Source organism: Eurosta solidaginis, chromosome 4 (assembly GCF_040869045.1).
Source record: "Eurosta solidaginis isolate ZX-2024a chromosome 4, ASM4086904v1, whole genome shotgun sequence".
NCBI lineage: Eukaryota > Metazoa > Arthropoda > Insecta > Diptera > Tephritidae > Eurosta > Eurosta solidaginis.
In genome coordinates, this window is record NC_090322.1 from 182,811,973 (window position 1) to 182,831,788 (window position 19,816).

Below are 19,816 nucleotides of genomic sequence, written 5' to 3' on the forward strand. Positions count from 1 at the left end.
TTAATTTTGAAAATCCAGCACAACAATTTCACTCAGTCATTAATGTGGCATTTTTTTTTACAATACGTAAATTATTACCGGAGTTACAGCTTCGGCATCGTGGTGAAAGACTAAGTCTAAAAAGAATGGAGCGACGCCAATTTTTTAAACTTTGAATAGATTTGGTTGGCGCCCAATATTTAATTTAGTTGAAATACAATATTTGACTGAGTTCGCTTCAGTAATATCTTATCTAGGTCGGTTCAAAGTTTCAGCAACTGCTCAAGCCTTATCTTAAAAATGGTTGAGACCACGAAAAGGTACTTCAGGCTGGACCTGTGGAGAATTTTATGATGCTCAATTTCGAAATGAGCGCGAAACTCGAGCAAGACATTGGAAGCGAGATATTTGCGACCCCCTGTCTCGAACATCTCAAGACGCGCACATTCGACTTATCATGACTTTTAATGTAATTAACATAATGCCAAAATAAAGGCGTATGCAAGCTTCCAAGTCTTATCTCAAACTCCAGGAACAACACTTTAAATGGTTGGGGTAGTTTCAATTTTCTTAAGAATCAATTTTGAATAAAATTTTTTTTCATTGCAAAATATTTCTTATAGTTTTTAGCGTAAAGTTTAATTGTTAGTGTAAATTTGTTTTTTATACCGAAGTGCTCGTTCATCATATGAAAGTGCTTTTGCTTTGCACTTTCATAAGAAAATAAAAAACTTCCATATGAATTTTAATTGTATGTGAGGCAGAGCTTTGAAATTTTTTTTTTTATATTTGAAGTGTAAATTTGTATATGTGCCTATGATTCAGGGCCAAACAAAAATAAAAGTGCTATAGTTGTATAGGAGTTGAGCAGCTCTGATAAATTATAAATATTCAATTATTATTTTTGTTTTTAAGAGAAACTGAAAAGAAAGAAACGTTAACTCCAACCACCTCTAACTACTATAACCACCTTCGGTACGGAAGAGTAATATAATAACTTCCTTTTACTTTCCAAGATCAGAGAGGGAATTCTTTTAAAATAATTTGTGTATTCCTTTCAAACACGATGATAGAGTTGTAAGATGACCCTTAAAATCTTGCAAAAGAATAAAGAGCGAGCTTTTATTAATAAAACACTTTCCTTTCAAAAGTAATATAAAGGTGTTATGGAAAACCATCCCTCAAATTTACAAAGTCCCTCAGCATATTTCTTCGAAGTCAGTATATAAACTTTAGGTCCAACCAATTCTTTTGAAATTTTTTTTAGTAGACTACATTCTTCAATTTATTTAATTAATTACATCATTTTCGAAATCGGACAGCCAATAATGCATGTACGAGCCTTTCTGTAGTTTGATTGATATGGTTATCAATTTTTCAACTTTTATGTATATGAGTTTTTTATGTTTTTTTAATTTGGTAAAATATTGATTACAGTTGTGATGCCTTAGTTCTGGCGGTCGAGTCGCGTTCCAGTAACATGTGAAGTAAAAATTTCATATTTATATTCGCTGAGACATCAGTTTTAATTTGTTCAAATGTAAAAATGAAACAAAAGTTTTCATTTGACGTTTTTATAGATCGCGATTCGACCCTTTGTAATTTTTTTTTAGGTTATGATTTTTTTGTTTTTTGATAAATTTCCTAAAAAAATTAAAAATTGTTCATTGAAGGCTAAAATTTTAAAAAACCTATTTTTTTTGTTAAATTCAACACAGTGAACTCATGCGAGGGCCGGCCAGTTCAACCTATGTAAATTTCGCAAGTCGGAAAAGTTTTTGGAATGTTATTAAAAAAATTATCCTACTTAATGGAAGTAGGTAATATTTGAAGTCAGCAATATTTGTTTGGATATTTCCCACAATGTCAACTCAACGAATAGAGGACTCGAGGCTATGCACTTCAATTTGAAATACACCGATCAGACAGTTAACTACACAATAAATTTTTTTTAAATAAAATTTTCTCCATTCATAAGAAAATTATTTCCAATCAAATTTAAAGCCAATTACATGTTTAAGTAAATTTAGGAGAGAATTTCTATAGCGAATAATAAATCTATTCTTTTCTTATTGTAATAGCTATTTTTCTCATATTTAGGAATTTTTGTTTCAGTGTGGACAACAAAATTGGAAAGTTGTTAATGAAGGGAAGTTTTAGAAATCTTAAAAATTATTTTTTATGAATTGTACAATTTTCGAATGCCTCGTTGAAAAACTTAAACATAAGTAATTTATAATTTTTTGCTTCCTTTATATAAATTTGATTTGTTTAGCTTTCTCTTATTTATAGTTTCGATCTGCCTTAGTTACAATTTTTATTCCACAAAAACATTTACGTTTGCAATCAATTCCGTTTGAGTTCTGCTGACATTAATTCATATTGTCTTGCTCGTTTTATTTTATTTATTTTGTAGGCAAAATTTTTTTCTAATTCAATTTACATTTAATGTAGCTGCTTTTAATAACAATTGACTATTGCCATTTTATGGATTTGTTTTTCGCGAATCGGCAATTCACACCCATATTAGACTTGGCAGCTAATGTTAAGCAAACTTACAACACATTCACAATAATATCAGAAAGGGTTATACCTTGTAGTGTTTGTGTCATTAATTCCCAATATCTAATATACGAATTTTTATATTTGCTGAATTATTCAAATTGCTTATTTTTCAAATTTTAAATATATTTTTCTTTTTTTTTTATTTATTTACGATATAGGCTGCGGCCACTTAAATACGCGTTAATTGCTTCTCATGACATCTCAAATTGGTGATTTTTTATCTTTCATCTTTCTCATTTATCTATATGTACTAGGGATGAAGTTTCCAGTATCCCGGTTTTTTCATGTCCCGAAAATCCTTGGTATTAATCAACAGAAGAAATAATTTCTCATCATTTAACAACAAACTTAGATTGTTATCTTAAACTTGCATTGTTATCTTAAACAAGATTTTTTAGTGCTTTAATTATAAATAATGATATAAGGAATTGATCTCAAACAGTGAATATATCGCATTCTAAACCAAAAAAGTGTGATATTGTTTGGTTTAGGGTGAAATATATTTTTATAGAAAATATGTTTCATGCTGAAGATAAATTTTCGCAAGGTTAGTTAATTTATATTTTTTAGTATTCCTTAGTACGAAAACTAGGCATATGAATTACTAACTTGTGTTTTTGTATTATATCTATATATGTAGGTGCATATGTGCTCAATCCCGGGATCCCGGTACTAAATTTTCAGATCCCCGAAGTTCCGAGAGGCCAAAAATCCCGAAAATCGGCATCCCTAATACGTACATACTATATACATAAATCGAAAAATATTTTACAATTTCTACGGATTCTAAGCTTAGAGTATTGCCAAATTTTTTTTAAAATTCTTTCTCTTGAAACTTTTCTACGAACATGTTCGTGATTATTTTTCTATTAATCAAAAGAACGTCAAAGCTTTGTCCGTTTACGTGGTGCTTATTTAAGCACTGTTTAATAAATTTTTTCCGAATAAATTCAGTATGATATACATATTAGAAGTTACATAAGAAGAATAGCCAAAAATAGCCGTAAATTTTCGGTACTTAAAAATACGGGATTCCCAAATTGGCCTCTCTAGTATATGCATACATATGTCGTGTTATGCATTTGTGTATATGCATTTACATATGTACCCAATGAACATTTTTGTCAATTCTCAGTTTGAGATATATTTGAGAATCACTCCATTTCTCACATTTCAAACGTTAGTTTTCAAATGCATTTAAAATAACCGTTGATAGTATTCTCAAGCTAAAAGGCTCATTTTTAATATGGTATTTTTCTTCGTTTTCAAATTGAGAATTTTTGGATTCTCAACTTTTTCTCAAACGATAATAAAGCGGAACGAAATGGAATCCAATAACTCTAATTTAATTGTTTATTCAGTGTTACCTACGCTGTAAAAGAAATACCCAGTTTTAATAATAAGAGTTCTTTTTTATGAGTTTTGACAAATTTTTTAAATTTTCTTTATTCAGTTAATTCAAAAAATTATATCAATGCAAAAAATTAGTTACATACCAGTTTTTCAACCATCTTTCTATTATATTATATTCTATTATATTAAATTATACTGTAACAAATATGTATACATTTTATATTATTTAATGTTGATAGATACGTGAATAAAAAATTAAAATTATATTATAAAAAAATTATTATTTTATGAAAATCAAAAAAATAAGCATTAAGTTCAATGTTTGTAACATTGGATGTAAAGAAACTCCCACTAGTTATACATATATTGTGAATACATTAAAATATTATTTCATGTTGATTAAGTACACATATAGGTAAACAAAAAACTTAGGCACAAAAATTTAAGTTTGCAAAGAAAAGTGCAGATGAGGTACAAAAGTTCCCATTAGTCACATGTATACAAGCCTAATATATTAGGTCTGTTCATCTACAAAAAAATTATTACTGGAAGTTACGAGTTTCTGTCATTGCTCATACAAAACATCAACAATTAGTAAATTCCAGTAACAATATTTTTGTAAATGAACAGGCCTATTATTTCACATAAAAAAAAAAAAATTTACATAAAAGGTTACAAAAAATGCATATGAGCTAGCAAAACTTCAACAGGTTACACATATAAATGTTCTTTCAACTAAGTTGAAGAAGTGAAAAGAATTTAATACAAAAATTCAAATAACATTTTTGTAGTTAAAAAATTCAACAGAAATTTCCTGCCTTTTTAAGAAAAAGGATACATTAAATAATAAATAAATAAATAAAATGCATCTATTAATTATTATATATAGATTATAATGTATAGCAAGCTGGTATTCTTCTGTTTTTCATATTCAACCTTTTTATTTAGCCTAGTACTATCGTGTTGGAAGAAGTTGATTGTCGCTCTTTCAAACTCACTGTCGTTGGCCACATTAGGAAATTTTAGATAAAAGGCTTCTAAATATAATCAAGAAAATAACTAAAGCCACAACATAAGATCATACGCGTAATTACGTTTCAGTGCTCCTTTTACACTTAGTGCCCTAGCTGATGTCTTTCTTTTAGTTCCTTGCCAGGAATACGATTGCGCAACATTGTCAGTTATTATTTTGCGCCAAGCCATTTTTATGAATTTAGTTGTACTTGCACAGATGATGGTCTGCAGTTCGGCCACCTGGAAAAAATAAAGATATATAAAATAGCTGCATTTTATTGAATAGCTAAATTGTTAGGATATTCACCAAATCGTTATATTTATTCTCAGAGCTTTGAATTTTTGCTTCAAATTCGGAAAATTCTTGCACTTCTGAAAAAGGTTTTTGCGGTAAAATCTTCTTCCTTTTTACAGTCGCAAAATAGCGCCTAATTTAGCTTCTTCCAATACCCTCTTTAGCTACTTTTGTGTTGATTGATTTTCTGAAATTATTGAATTTATAGATATGTATGAATATTAGAAAAATTGCATGAAATAATTATATATATGGAAAGTACGCCTCGTTTCAAAATTTTCTACTGGGGTGCCACCAATGTAATTTTTTTTTAAGTATTAATTAAGCAAGATATGCCAATAGGGGTATCGAATGAAAGGTATTTTAAGTCGTATACCAACTGAAACACTTTCAAGGAGGATTATCATTATATATACACGTTTTGACTGATTTTGAGTAAGGATAAAATTCTTCATTCCAAAATTTTTGTAACTTTTCAATCAAATGTTTCACAATATTTTCGAGTATTCCATTTATTCCATACAACGTAAGGACCAAATTTAAATTTTGTGTACTAAAAAGTGCATACTCGAAAATGCTATGAAAAACCTGACTAAAAATATAAAAAAACATTGGGTATTCAAATTGAATATATCGCACATTAATTCAAAAAATTATAATAAATAAATAAACAAATATTACCTTTTGATAAATTTGATCTCCATTCGTCTATTTTCTTGTCTAAGGCATCAATATTCCTATTCAAATTATCCAAATCTGAAAATGATAATAGACTATTAGTATAAACAATTTCAAAAAAACAATGAATAGTCAAAAACCTTACCTTGTTCGGTAACTTGGTTATCTCCAGCTGACAAAAATGTGCTGTTAAAATCCATCTATGAGTGAATAAGTGGTAAAAATAGGAATTTGTTATTTTCACAGTTATGAAACAAATTTTTTTGATATATCATCTACAGAATGCTCAATTCGATAATTGGAAAAGTGTAAAGTGGCGCAACAATAAATATTAAAGATCGCGGGTTCGAATCGAGTTCAAGGCCTAACAATAATTATTTTTTATCAATATTATTGTTATGATAAATTTTTTCTTAATTGAAAAAATTATTAAATTAGAATAGAAGAAAAAATTTAGACAACTGCCAAAAAGCTCGTTGTATAGATCCATTTCGGGAAGTGCTAAATTCCTTCATCGGCAACGTTTAGGCGCCGCTGCTATAACCATTCAGTCATCACAGCGGTTTTTTGTTTGTCTTCATTAATCCTACTTCTATTCTGGTTCTTACCAATTGATATTCACAACACTGCGACATCTGTTGCAGAATGAATGTGAAAATTGGAGTTGTTTGATGGCAATGCTGCCATAGTGTCATATTTTATTAACACTTATTCCCCGTGCTCTGGGATGTATTAACAATTTTTGTTGTTATATCGGCCTACTGATTTTTATTTTATCATTATTATTGTTATGATGAATTTTTTCTTAATTGAAAAAATTATTAAATTAGAATAGAAGAAAGAAAAAATTTAGACAACTGCCAAAGCTCGTTGTATAAATCCATTTAGGGAACTGCTAAATTCCTTCATCGGCAACGTTTAGGCGCCGCTGCTATAACCATTCAGCCATCACAGCGGTTTTTTGTTTGTCTTCATTAATCCTACTTCTATTCTGGTTCTTGCCAATTGATATTCACAACACTGCGACATCTGTTGCAGAATGAATGTGAAAATTGAACTTGTTTGATGGCAATGCTGCCATAGTGTCATATTTTATTGACACTTAAACAACAATTTTTTTTTGCTTTCTTCTATCCTAATTTAATAATTTTTTCAATTAAGAAACAATTTATCATAACAATAATAATGATAAAATAATTATTGTTAGGCCTTGAGCTCGATTCGAACCCGCGATCTTACAAATCAGTAGGCCGATATAACAACAAAAATAAATATTAAAGTTTGATGACTTTATTGGTGTAATAAAAAGATCATTTAAATTTGCTAGTGAAAGACCGTAAATATTTATGTTAAGGTGGATTTCAGAAGATATGAATGATTTTCTCATTAAAGAATCTGTAAGGGAATCTTCAACACCGTAGTGGAAATATTCTCCTGACCCCATTTTTTCCACTGGCGGTATCTTGGGAGTACATTTCATTGTCCTGCCGTCTTTTGGAATGCCAGTAATATATTTCCGAAGTATTTCTAACAAACCATTAGTTGCATCAGTGGAAATATTAAAATGGACGGCCCATCCAGTTAGCTATTCTCGTATAACACTTTCAATTTCACTTTCTGCATCAATGTCAGTTTTCGAGTAGTCGCAATCCACACTTTCTGAATCACCTCGATCATAAATAACACTATTGGAAATAGAAGGGCCTTCGCCTAAGTTGGCGCCCACTCCTAAACTTTCTATTATTCCCGGTACCACTGTTGTGCCACTTTCGGTAAGCAAATTTATTATTTGCCTCACTTCACTTTTCACTCGCTTAGATTTATGCATAATGTAGTATAATATCACTTAATATTATTAAAATGTATAAATACTTCCTTATTTTTTCACTTTATGTCCAACTTCACTCAATAAAATCACTTGCTTACATTTCCAGCTAAAGTATGCAAATTAGAGATCGACGAATATCCACCGATTCGATAGATTGCTATATCTTTGCTATGTTGACATTTCAGGAATGGAACGAAATGCAAGTATATCCCAAACCATTCTCAAGTTGAAGAACAACGTTTGAGAAAAATTAGAGAGAATATTTAGGTTCAAATGATTAATAACGCAGAATATCAAACTGGGAATTAATGTTTTCTCAAAAATTTGAGAGAAAAAAGATTTTCAAGTATGTCTCAAATTATTCTCAAGTTGAAAATCGACGTTTGAGAAAAAGTCGAGAAAATATTTTGTTTCAAATGATATATAATGTTGAATATCAAACTGAGAATCAATGTTTTTCTCAAACATTTGAGATTTTTGGTTTCAGTGTTTGTTGGGTAGTTGATTTTTTTAATTCCTAACAGTGTTAAATCATTGTTTTAATTATTACCCAGTTTAAGATTGTCAATTAAGTTTATTTTGTTGCTGCTAAGGTGACAATTTTTAATTTCTTTTGAAATGGTAAAATATATTTACGTACATAAAAATTTGCATTTAAGTTTGAGTTTCAGTTGTGTATACATTTTCATTTTTAATTGGCAGTTATTGACTTGCGGGATGTGTTTAACTTGTTAACATAATTTAACGTCGCGCTCTCCAATTTGCAAAACGTATTTGCTGAATGCAACAAAAATTGCAAACATATTACACTGAAAGAAATAAATAAATATGTAAGGCGCGATAACCTCCGAAGAGATCTAAGGCCGAGCTTCTCTTCCAATTTGCATCGTGCTCCTCTTGCTTTTCCCTACAAATTGGCCGGACGGGACCTACATGTTTTTTGCCGACTCCGAACGGCATCTGCAAGGCAGCTGAGTTTTCACTGAGAGCTTTTCATGGCAGAAATACACCCGGAGCGCTTGCCAAACACTGTCGAGGGGCGACCCCGCTTTGAAAAATTTTCTTCTAATTGAAAAACCTTATTTCTAAAATTTTGATGTTGCTTTGACCGGGGCGTGAACCCAGGGCATACGGTGTGGTAGGCGGAGCACGCTACCATCACACAACGGTGGCCGCAATCAATCGAAATACGGGTCAATTCAACCGAAATTTCTGTAAATTTTTATCCATCGCAACAAGACGTTGAATCAATTGCGCACAAATCGGTGATTCGTAATTGACCGTTTTATACTGTTTTCACACAGAAACTTAATGATCTCATTTCACCTTCTAATGAAATCGTAAATTTTTTGCTTTCACATAGAAGTAACTGCTCGATTAGTATGAAGGATGAAATGTCAAGCGAATAAAATGACAATGCTATATGACAGACAATCATGGCGGAACGATACAAGGTGGCAGCATGGTGACATACCTACAAACAAAAAAAAAAACCATGTACTTGTAAATTCGATGGACAAATGTCAAAATCGTTCTGCGCCGGTAGTTGATGTATCAAATCAAATAAAAAAGGTTATAATCAGCTGTTCGATGCGGCCATCTTGTATCTTTCCGCCATGCAGACAATGACATTTACTTTGACAAATGACATTTTTAAGCACTGAACACACCAAAAACTAAGAAGCGGAACGCTGCCAACAGAGTTGCATTGTGCTTTTGACTTCATTAGGCATTCGATTAGCTACTAATGAAATAATTATAGATTCGAATTTTGTAGGGAAGATTGAGCTCAATAAGCGTCTTAATGTTGAAAACTGCCTTTATTATTCAATAAGCCGTCTGTGTGAAAACAGTATTAGTAGTCAAATAAACAAAAAAAAGTTTTTGCGACAGCTTTGTACGAAAGTACCTATGTTGCGGCATTTGCAAGGCAGATGAGTTTTCACTGAGATCTTTTCATGGTAGAAATACACTCGGAGTGCTTGCCGAACAGTGTCGAGGGGCGACCACGCTTAGGAAAATTTTCTTCTAATTGAAAAACCTTATTTCAAAAATTTTTATGTTGCTTTGCCCGGGGTGTGAACCCAGGGTTTTCGGTGTGGTAGGCGGAGCACGCTACCATCACACCACGGCGGCCGCCATATACATACGTAAATATGTGCATACGTATAGTACACAGGATACATAAGTACAAAGTAGAGAGCGCAGTGAGCGTAAAATTCTATTTGAAATTTGCTCATGTATTGACAATTGATCGCTGTTGAAATGACCAGTGAGATCAGTAGTGTTAACAAAAAAAAAAACAGATTGATTAGGAATCTGTCATTTTTACAGAATTTTGTTAACTTAAGAGCGACAATTTCTCTTCTGTTGAAATTACTAAACTAATTTGTTCGCTTGACGAAGAACTCGGTGTAATTAACCATAATTCGATCAATTTCACCGAATCTCCGTTAAGTCAAGAACAACACAACCGATTTATTGATTTTACTAGCACCATATCTTTCAGTGTAGCAATACACTAATGCTTGGTTTTCACTAGGCCAAATTTGACCACATACCGTATCGTGAAAACGATTTGTCATACAACGTCAAATGCGTTATGCGTTTGCCGTCCGTTTTAACTACAAAGAGAAATCAAATTGAACAATAAGTAAAAAGGACAATTGCCCAACGGCATAGCAAATTTGATATTGAAATTTCATTTTGATCTAATAAGAACCAAGCATAAATAATTTAGTTCGAGAAATTTAAAAGGAGGAGGACATAAATTGGAAGAAAAGCTCGGCCTAAAATCTCTTCGAAGGTTATCGCGCCTTACATTTTTTTAATTTTAATTGAGATCGTAAAGGATATATTTATTTATATAATAAAAAATAAAAATTAAAAAATACGTGGTAACTTTACGTGACAACCACTCGAAGATCTCGGTGACAAGTGCCTATGAAAAAGTCTTAGAATGGAATATACACACAGATAAACCGAATTTTCTACCAATCGGTTGAGCCGTTTCGAACGCAGTAGTGAATATAAAAATTACAATTACGCGATTTTCCCGTATATAATCCGAACTCTAATAATAATTCTGATGCTCGTGATTTGTTGAATAATGTTGCGTGAAAAAATAAATTTAATTAAAAATTTAATTCAAATCCGCAGATTTCCCATTTACTGAACTCTGAATAACCATCACAGCAACCACCGTAAAAAAATTGCTTTTGGCTAGCTTTAAGTGCCTGCAAAATTACATCCTATAGTCATCTGCAAAAAGGGAGCGTCAAAACTTATTACAGTTTTTATTGAAACAACTCTAAATCCAATAATTTACAAAAATCCAATATTAAAAAAGTACAAAGAGCATTGAGTGTAAAGGAAATTGCTAAGACAAAAAAGGGATTCTCTACCAAAGCACAAGAATGCAATAAAAGAGGCATACATACAGGCGCCCGGCCACATATGCTGCCACTTCATAACTCATCAAAATCATACCGTCATTTGTTGAAATTCTTTACTACATACCGAAAAAAGCTGAACTGAAAATTTATGACTATTTACTTGGGGTATGTACAAAAAGCAATAAAACAGCAAGTAATAACAAGCCAAAAAATAAAAATTGAAAATATAAGAAATGGTGGAAGTGTGAAATAAAACACAAAGCATGTTGTTATTGTTCAACAAATTGAGCGCAAATGAACGAGATTTTATGTTTTTTTTATCATTTTCAAAGTTTTTTTTTTTACATAAACGATTGCATAGTGTTGTTGCTGTTTGTGTGTGTTCCTGTGACATGTGTCGTTGATTGGTATTTATGGGCGTTTAAGTGCTCTCATTGAGGAGCACTCATTTTGTTAGTGGTAAATTGCACTTATAGTTTTTTGTTGTTTTGCCGTTCGCGCAATTCATATGCAATTGACAGGGTAAATGTCAAATGCTGGTATAACGAAGCGAGAGTTGTATGAAATCCATACAATCATAGTTTTATCCTTGTAGCACTTGAATTGCAGCAGCCAACTTCAACTTTGAAGAGCCTTTCAGCGTATAGCTTTTAGTTCTAAATACTATTTGCCAAAGCTTGATTTTAAAACAAGGCTGAGTGCTTTTAAATGTTGGTTGCAGATAGTCTGCTCGATTTGGCGGAGGTGCAAATATTCTGTGTGAGGACTTAAAGCACGTACGTGGGTTACTACGAGATTTTTGCGCTTAGCCCACCTCGGGACCGCTTTCACATTACTTTAGAGAGCCGTTCCATAGTTCTCGTTTTTTAATTGCTTTCTTGTCCTAGTGTAGTTTCTACGAAGTTTCTGATTTCACTCTTCTAGGCTGCTCAGCATTTTTCCTGAAACATTACGGACAGTGATTTAGCCCCATTTTTGTTCGAGCATTTGTTGGTTCTGGCACCATCACGAGCGTTTGAAGAGGGTATGAGCAGTATCTTCCTCATTTGCATCGGAGTAAAGACATTAGTATCTCCTCATTTTTATACCCAGCTGTACTTGCACCCAGGGTATTATAACATTGATTGGATAACTGTTGGTTGTACAGGTATAAAGGAATCAAAATCATCAGTATCGAAAAAAATTTATTCAGCCATGTTCGTCCGTCCGTCTTTCCGTTAACACGATAACTTTAGTAAATATTGAGATATCTTCACCAAATTTGGTACACGATCTTATCTGTGAATAGATTGGTTTTGAAAATGATCGGAATCGGATGATAACCACGCCCATTTTTATATATATAGACTGATATTGAGACTGTTGCTGAAAAACGTTTTTAAAATGGGCGTGGCACCGCCCACTTGTGATAAAATAAATTTTACAAATATTATTGATCATAAATCAAAAATCGTTAAATCTCTCATAATAAAATTCGGCGGAGAGGTTGCCTTTACTACAAGGAATGATTTGAAGAAAAATTAACGAAATCGGTTAAGGACCATGCCCACTTTTATATAAAAGATTTTTAAAAATGTCGTGGACGAATAAAAAAAGCTATATCTTTGCAAAAAAGGGTTTTTTATCAATGATATTTCATTTCCCAAGTGGATTTATAACAATATATAGGAAAAACTTCAAATTTAAATGGGCGTGGCACTTATAAATTTTCAATGTTTCGGGAGCCATAACTCGAAGAAAAATTAGTTCAGAATAGAACCATATGTATATATATTATTGCGTAGCCTTGTAACACTATTAAGCACACAAAGCAAACAACAACAGTATTCCAACTGTACAGCTGAGTATGTAATGTTTGGTTTCACCCGATCTTAGACTTTCTTACTTGTTTATTATGAACTTGTATTTGTTTAAGTACACGGGCACGATTTGGGAAACGTAATAATTACCTCGCCAAAGCTTTTGGTGCCATGCTTTGTCATCTGTGTTTCGCTGCGTCCCCTTGATGGATTTCCCGTTGTCGTTGCCACGTCCTAAACGTATTATTTTCTTCACTCTTTGCTTAGACTTTCATGCGTTCTTTATCCGTCTGCTTTCTTCCAGCGCTATTATGTCGATGGATAGTGTTCCGGTGATCACGTCTACGACTGGTGCTGATACAACGATTAGAAGCTTGCAACGATTCTTCTTTCGAAGTTTGTTTGGCTACAGAGCCGTCCAGTAACGTGGACAGGGTCGTGTCCTCACTAATGATAGTAGGTGTGGGAAGTGCGGGTTAGAGGAGGAAACGATTGAACTCTTGGTAACACTATGGAGTCATTCAGTCAATGTGACGTCGCCACTGACCGGCCAGTGAAACCCTATCAGACCTCTTGACCTTATGAACCCCAGACAGGACTTGACTCACACTTGGATTCCACCTTCTACTGACGAATTGAGTTGTGGTTTGCAACCCAAAACGTGTATCAAACAGGCACAAATTAAAATCAGAAACTATAATAGATTATAAATCACCTGGCTCTAATAATCATATCATTACTTGCTAATGCATCTACCTCTCTATCTCTTCTACCTCGTCTGTCTCTACGGTTGTATTCAGTATGTATATGTAAAGCCTTGCCTACGTTGAGATCAATACGACCACAACGAATATCTATATTTCAGTGTAGGATTACATGAGCTGCTGCAAAAATAAGACGTTACCTTCCTTATAAGTATACCTGCTGGGCCTGCAACAAATTCTTTCCAGAAAAAAATAGATCAATTGTTTGAACACCTGGATCCCAAAAAGCACACGTGACCCACGTGTATAAATGAACATTCTACACGCTTACATCCTTGTCCATCCATATGCACATAAATAGGTAGGTACGTTAGTTTACAAAAATATTTGTACCAGCTTGTAACACGCCAATGATGCTTCTATTTTCCCCCCATGATCCTTTTAAAGTACCATACACAAACTGCCGTATTTATGCTTTGTGTGCGATTTCCACACATAAATCCCTACATCGAGCTTTGGAGTACTTACTCACATACTTGTCAATAGCATGCCACTTTCAGATTTCAATTGAATTCAGCTGCCAAGCGTTTGTTGAGACATTGTACAAATCGCAGCGAATCAACGCTTTTCGCATTAGTTTCAATTCTATGTGAATGGATTTTATTGTTGTTGTATAGCTCATGTTTTACACATCACTGGAATTTTTATTAAGTTGTTTGCAATATGTTGCTTGTGACGCTTATACAACAACAACAACAAGACAATAAATGAAATATGTATTGTATTTACGTATATACAAATAAATAACAGTAATAACAAGTAAGCAAGGTTAAGTTCGGGTGTAACCGAACATTACATACTCAGTTGAGAGCTATGGTGACAACATAAGGGAAAATAACCATGTAGGAAAATGAACCGAGGGAAACCCTGGAATGTGTTTGTATGACATGTGTATCAAATGAAAGGCATTAAAGAGTATTTTATGAGGGAGTGGGCCATACCTCTATAGGTGGACGCCATTTAGGGATATAGCCATAAAGGTGGATCAGGGTTGCCTCTAGAATGCGTTTGTACGATATGGGTATCAAATGAAAGGTGTTAATGAGTATTTTAAAAGGGAGTAATGCTTAGTTCCATAGGTGGACGCCGTTTCGAGATATCGCAATAAAGGTGGACCAGGGGTGACTCTAGACTTTGTTTGTACGATATGGGTATCAAATGAAAGGTGTTAATGAGTATTTTTAAAAGGGAGTGGGCCTTCGTTCTATAGGTGTTCGCCTTTTCGAGATATCGCCATAAAGGTGGACCAGGGGTGACTTTAGAATATGTACGATATGGGTATCAAATGAAAGGTGTTAATGATTATTTTTAAAAGGGAGTGGGCCTTCGTTCTGTAGGTGGACGCCTTTTCGAGATATCGCCATAAAGGTGGACCAGGGGTGACTCTAGAATGAGTTTGTACGATATGGGTATCAAATTAAAGGTATTAATGAGAGTTTTAAAAGGGAGTGGTGGTAGTTGTATATGTGAAGGCGTTTCCAGATATCGATCAGAATGTGGACCAGGGTGACCCAGAACATCATCTGTTGGATACCGCTAATTTATTTATATATGTAATACCTGCCAAGATTTTAAGGGTTTTTTATTTCGCCCTGCAGAACTTTTTCATTTTCTTCTACTTAATATGGTAGGTATCACAACCATTTTATAAAGTTTTTTCTAAAGTTATATTTCGCGTCAATAAAACAATCCAATTACCTTACCATGTTTCATCCCTTTTTTCGTATTTGGTATAGAATTATGGCATTTTTTTCATTTTTCGTAATTTTCGATATCGAAAAAGTGGGCGTGGTCATAGTCGGATTTCGTTCATTTTTCATACCAAGATAAAGTGAGTTCAAGTAAGCACGTGAACTAAGTTCATTAAAGATATGTCGATTTTTGCTCAAGTGATCGTGTTAACGGCCATGCGGAAGGACAGACGGACGACTGTGTATAAAAACTGGGCGTGGCATCAACCGATTTCGCCCATTTTCACAGAAAACAGTTAACGTCATAAAATCTATGCCCCTACCAAATTTCAAAAGGATTGGTTAATTTTTTTTCGACTTATGGTGTTAAAAGTATCCTAGACAAATTAAATGAAAAAGGGCGGAGCCACGCCCATTTTGAAATTTTCTTGTGTTTTGTTGCACCATATCATTACTGGAGTTGAATGTTGACATAATTTACTTAAATACTGTAAAGATATTAAATTTTTTGTTAAAATTTTACTTTAAAAACATTTTTTTTTAAAAGTGGGCGTGGGACTTCTCTGATTTTGCTAATTTTTATTAAGCGTACATATAGTAATAGGAGTAACGTTCCTGCCAAATTTCATCATGATATCTTTAACGAATGCCAAATTACAGCTTGCAAAAATTTTAAATTACCTTCTTTTAAAAGTGGGTGGTGCCACGCCCATTGTCCAAAATTTTACTAATTTTCTATTCTGCGTCATAAGTTCAACTCATCTACCAAGTTTCGTCGCTTTATCTATCTTTTGTAATGAATTATCGCACTTTTTCGGTTTTTCGAAATTTTCGATATCGAAAAAGTGGGCGTGGTTATAGTCCGATATCGTTCATTTTAAATAGCGATCTGAGATGAGTGCTCAGGAACCTACATACCAAATTTCATCAAGATACCTCAAAATTTACTCAAGCTATCGTGTTAACGGACGGACGGACGCACATGGCTCAATCAAATTTTTTTTTCGATCCTGATTATTTTGATATATGGAAGTCTATATCTATCTCGATTCCTTTATATATGTACAACCAACCGTTTTCCAATCAAACTTAATATACTCTGTAAGCTCTGCTCAACTGAGTATAAAAAAGGTATAGCAACAACAATAAAAAACTGTTGCAAATGCTATACACTTTCAGAAGCTGGGCGCTTTGTAATGGGACATCTCCTTTTGCAAAAAAATATATATCTTCCGCTTGTGGCGACAATTAATGCTATATACTACTTTTAGTTTTTGTTGTTGTTTTTATTGCTAACGTTTCACCGTAACTATTGTCGCTGCATATTCTGCGTAAAAATTACGACAAATTGCGCTTTTATGGAGTTCTAGCGCGGGGCTGTTGCATGTGTGTGGCGTTTGAGAGGAGTTGGACACACAAAAGGCACATTCCTACAATAGGTCCGATATTTAGATCTAGTATTTAATACTGGTTTTGAGTACTATGATGTACTTCATTCCTAAATAAATGGTCCGCAAACGTTGCCCTGCCGGAACTTTTAATAATAAATACAAGGTGCGTTATACCTCCAAGTAGATTTATGATGTGCCGCTTTTCCAATTCGTCGCGCCCGGTTTTGTTTGTTCCTACAAATTAGATGAATGGAACCGGCAATTTTCATGTCGACTACGAACGGCATATGCAAGCAGATGAATTTTCATTTACAAGCTTTTCGTAGCAGAAATACTCTGGAAGTGTTTGCCGAATCACTGCTGAGGAGTGACCTGCTTAGAATTTTGTTTTTAATTGAAAAAACCTTCGAAAGGTTTTAATGGTGCTTTTCCTTGATCCCAGGACCTTCGGAGTTGTAAGCGAGCACGCAACCACCACACCACGGTGGTCGGAGCACTAATTTACCTGAAACAAAAAAATGTGGTTTAGGAAGTTTCTTTATCTCCCTACACCTCGCAAAATTTCTGTTCTTACTTTAACAGATGACCGAAGATTCGTTAATGTTATACTACATACAACCTTCGAACAATTAGAAACATCAATGTGCAGAAATTGTCGGTCTGCAGCCCTCTAAAAGGCGGCACAACTCAAAAGGTGCCGACGTGCAGTGAAATATGGACACTAAGGGGCGAATTATGTATAACGCGAAGAGTCATTTTTTCTCTTGTGAACCAAAATTCCTATCATATAAGAGGATTTATTCACTTCAGTGAGTTACAGGTAATCTGAATCCCTTAAGAAAACTTTTGTTATTATATAGTGGTGACTGTGAATGTTAGAGACTGCGACCCAAATTGTCACGGCGTCATACATAATCTGGCACTTAAATGACAACCGATCGTTCAGACAAGGGGTTTTTTGCCATTTTTTATTTTATATTTATTTTAAAAATCTTTTAGGTATGTACATCTGTTCACTATATATTTCTTATCTTATACAGCGCATTATTTGGAGATTACGAACGGGATAAAATTATTGTTCAGCCCATTCATGAAAGGTATGGAGTCTTCGGCACAGCCGAATACAGTCCCGTCCTTACTTCTTTTTTTCTTCCAAAAACTATTGTAAAAACGTAGGCGTAGGCAGTTTTTTGAAAAAAAAAAATACTTTTTTTGTTTGTTTGTTTTGGTCGAAAAATTTAACCTTTCGCCATTTTTTTTCGCAGGCTCGAAAATTATTTTTTTGGGTATGCGTAGTGGAACTTTTTTTCCTGAGCCCAAATCCTATCGAAAACTCGATGGCGCGATATCGGTTAATAAATCGACCCAGTCTATTGTGTATACCTGTAGACTGGGAATATTGGGAAGGAAACCTTGGCAGTCCACCTAATAGGTTTGAGTCTCAACGAAAACGTCTAAAAAATGTATCTCAATTGCAACGCTCGTCTTATCATCATCACTATTTGGCGCTCAAATGCCTAGGCGATTTTACCTATCCCTGTTTCGCCAGTTGGGAGTATCAAAGGTGATATTCGTCCATCTGCCTCTCCTATCTCACTGGAGATCTCCTTCTTCTTCTTCTTCGCATTCGCATAACATGACCTTGAAAGCGAAGCCTTTGGGCCTATATCCGCTGCAATATTGAAACATGTTTCAATCTCAATTAGGCCTACATAACTTTAAAAGCAAAGGTATTTCCAATGTCTAAATAAATTGTAAGACAATTTTTTTCCATTGCTAATTCATCCGTGTTACAGTTAATTTGAGCTGTAATACGCATTTCACATCAAACTTGTCTTTGTAAACATGAAGTACAAACATAAATAGAGAGAAAATGCAGCTACTGCTTTTAACAATGAAAATTGCTTCATAAAAGCTCAACAAAGAGCAACATCTTATCACATTATTGTTGTACGCCATTCAATTCTCTAAGCGGTAATTGACGACAGTTAGATGCACTCCAACTACAACGCCATAACTTTGATTCCAGCGGGTGCTATTGGCAAAGACATTGATGTTGCGCTACGCATCGCTATGCTGCTTGCAACTTGCATGGCAGCTGTTGTTGCTTGTTGATATTTTGTTGTTATGTTTCTGCTAATAAATTCCCCAAGCACTACAATTACAGTAGATATTAATTAGATAACGGTAAAATATGTGAGATACATTTTTTTGTAAATGAACCATATTTGAATACGAAAGGTGAATCTTACGCACACCGCTGCTCCGACGTTTGTTTTACCTATTATGGGCAGATGAGAAGAAAAACATGGGTTTCGTAATTTAAATTTGTTTCAAGTTCTGTGACGTTATAGACTACTAAAACTGACTCGGTCATGTTGTGGATGTCAATATCCCAGTATCTTTCAATTGGGTGCGATTCTCATAAGTTTGGTCCATTCCGTTCTTTGAGTACACTACTCAGGAATATTTTTAGACACCCCAGCTGTAGATCTGCTGAAATCTGCAGAGACCAAACTGTGTCAAAACAAAGCCAACAAAATGTGCTGTAATATAAAGATGTCAGACTTTCTTGCTTTCCAATGGATTACCACCTGTGGTTGTCACCTAATATTTTTTCTTTGTATATCCAATGCTAGCATAGAATCGGTTTGTCTAACTTGGATGAAATTTAAAACAAAGGTAGTGTATTTCCAAGGCCTTCTGCGTAGGTGTTGCCGCTAAAGTTGTCTGCAAGTTACCATGTACTTGCAATTTTTTTAATAATATAATACAAGTCTATATGGATATCCAACTAATGTTATTTTACTCAGTATTTCAATAAGAACATTTTTAAGTAAGTTTTACCCCTGGTGTTGCAATTTAAACTTATTATATGTATTACTTTTATATCCCCTTCTTGCTCGGAAACAGACTCAACCGATTTGGATACAATATTTTACACATATTTTCAGGAGATTGGAATAAGATATCGGCTAATTTATGTTGTTGTTGTTGTTGTATTAACAACAAAGACACTCCCAGAAGGCTTTGGGGAATGTTATCGATGTTGATGGTCCTTTGC

The 19,816-nt window shown here is 33.7% G+C and overlaps 1 protein-coding gene and 1 long non-coding RNA gene across 2 annotated transcripts in view; one reads left to right on the plus strand and one right to left on the minus strand.

The window, feature by feature from the left end:
* The window catches only part of Bx (Beadex), a 433,930-nt gene that overhangs the window by 311,449 nt on the left and 102,665 nt on the right, over positions 1 to 19,816 (plus strand). The gene's annotated exons all lie outside the window — the stretch shown is intronic.
* Positions 5,310 to 6,084, minus strand: LOC137248402 (uncharacterized). The gene is made up of 3 exons (XR_010952169.1): positions 6,030 to 6,084; positions 5,888 to 5,962; positions 5,310 to 5,393 (listed from the first exon to the last, which is right to left on the minus strand). It is a non-coding gene; the product is annotated as an uncharacterized lncRNA (long non-coding RNA).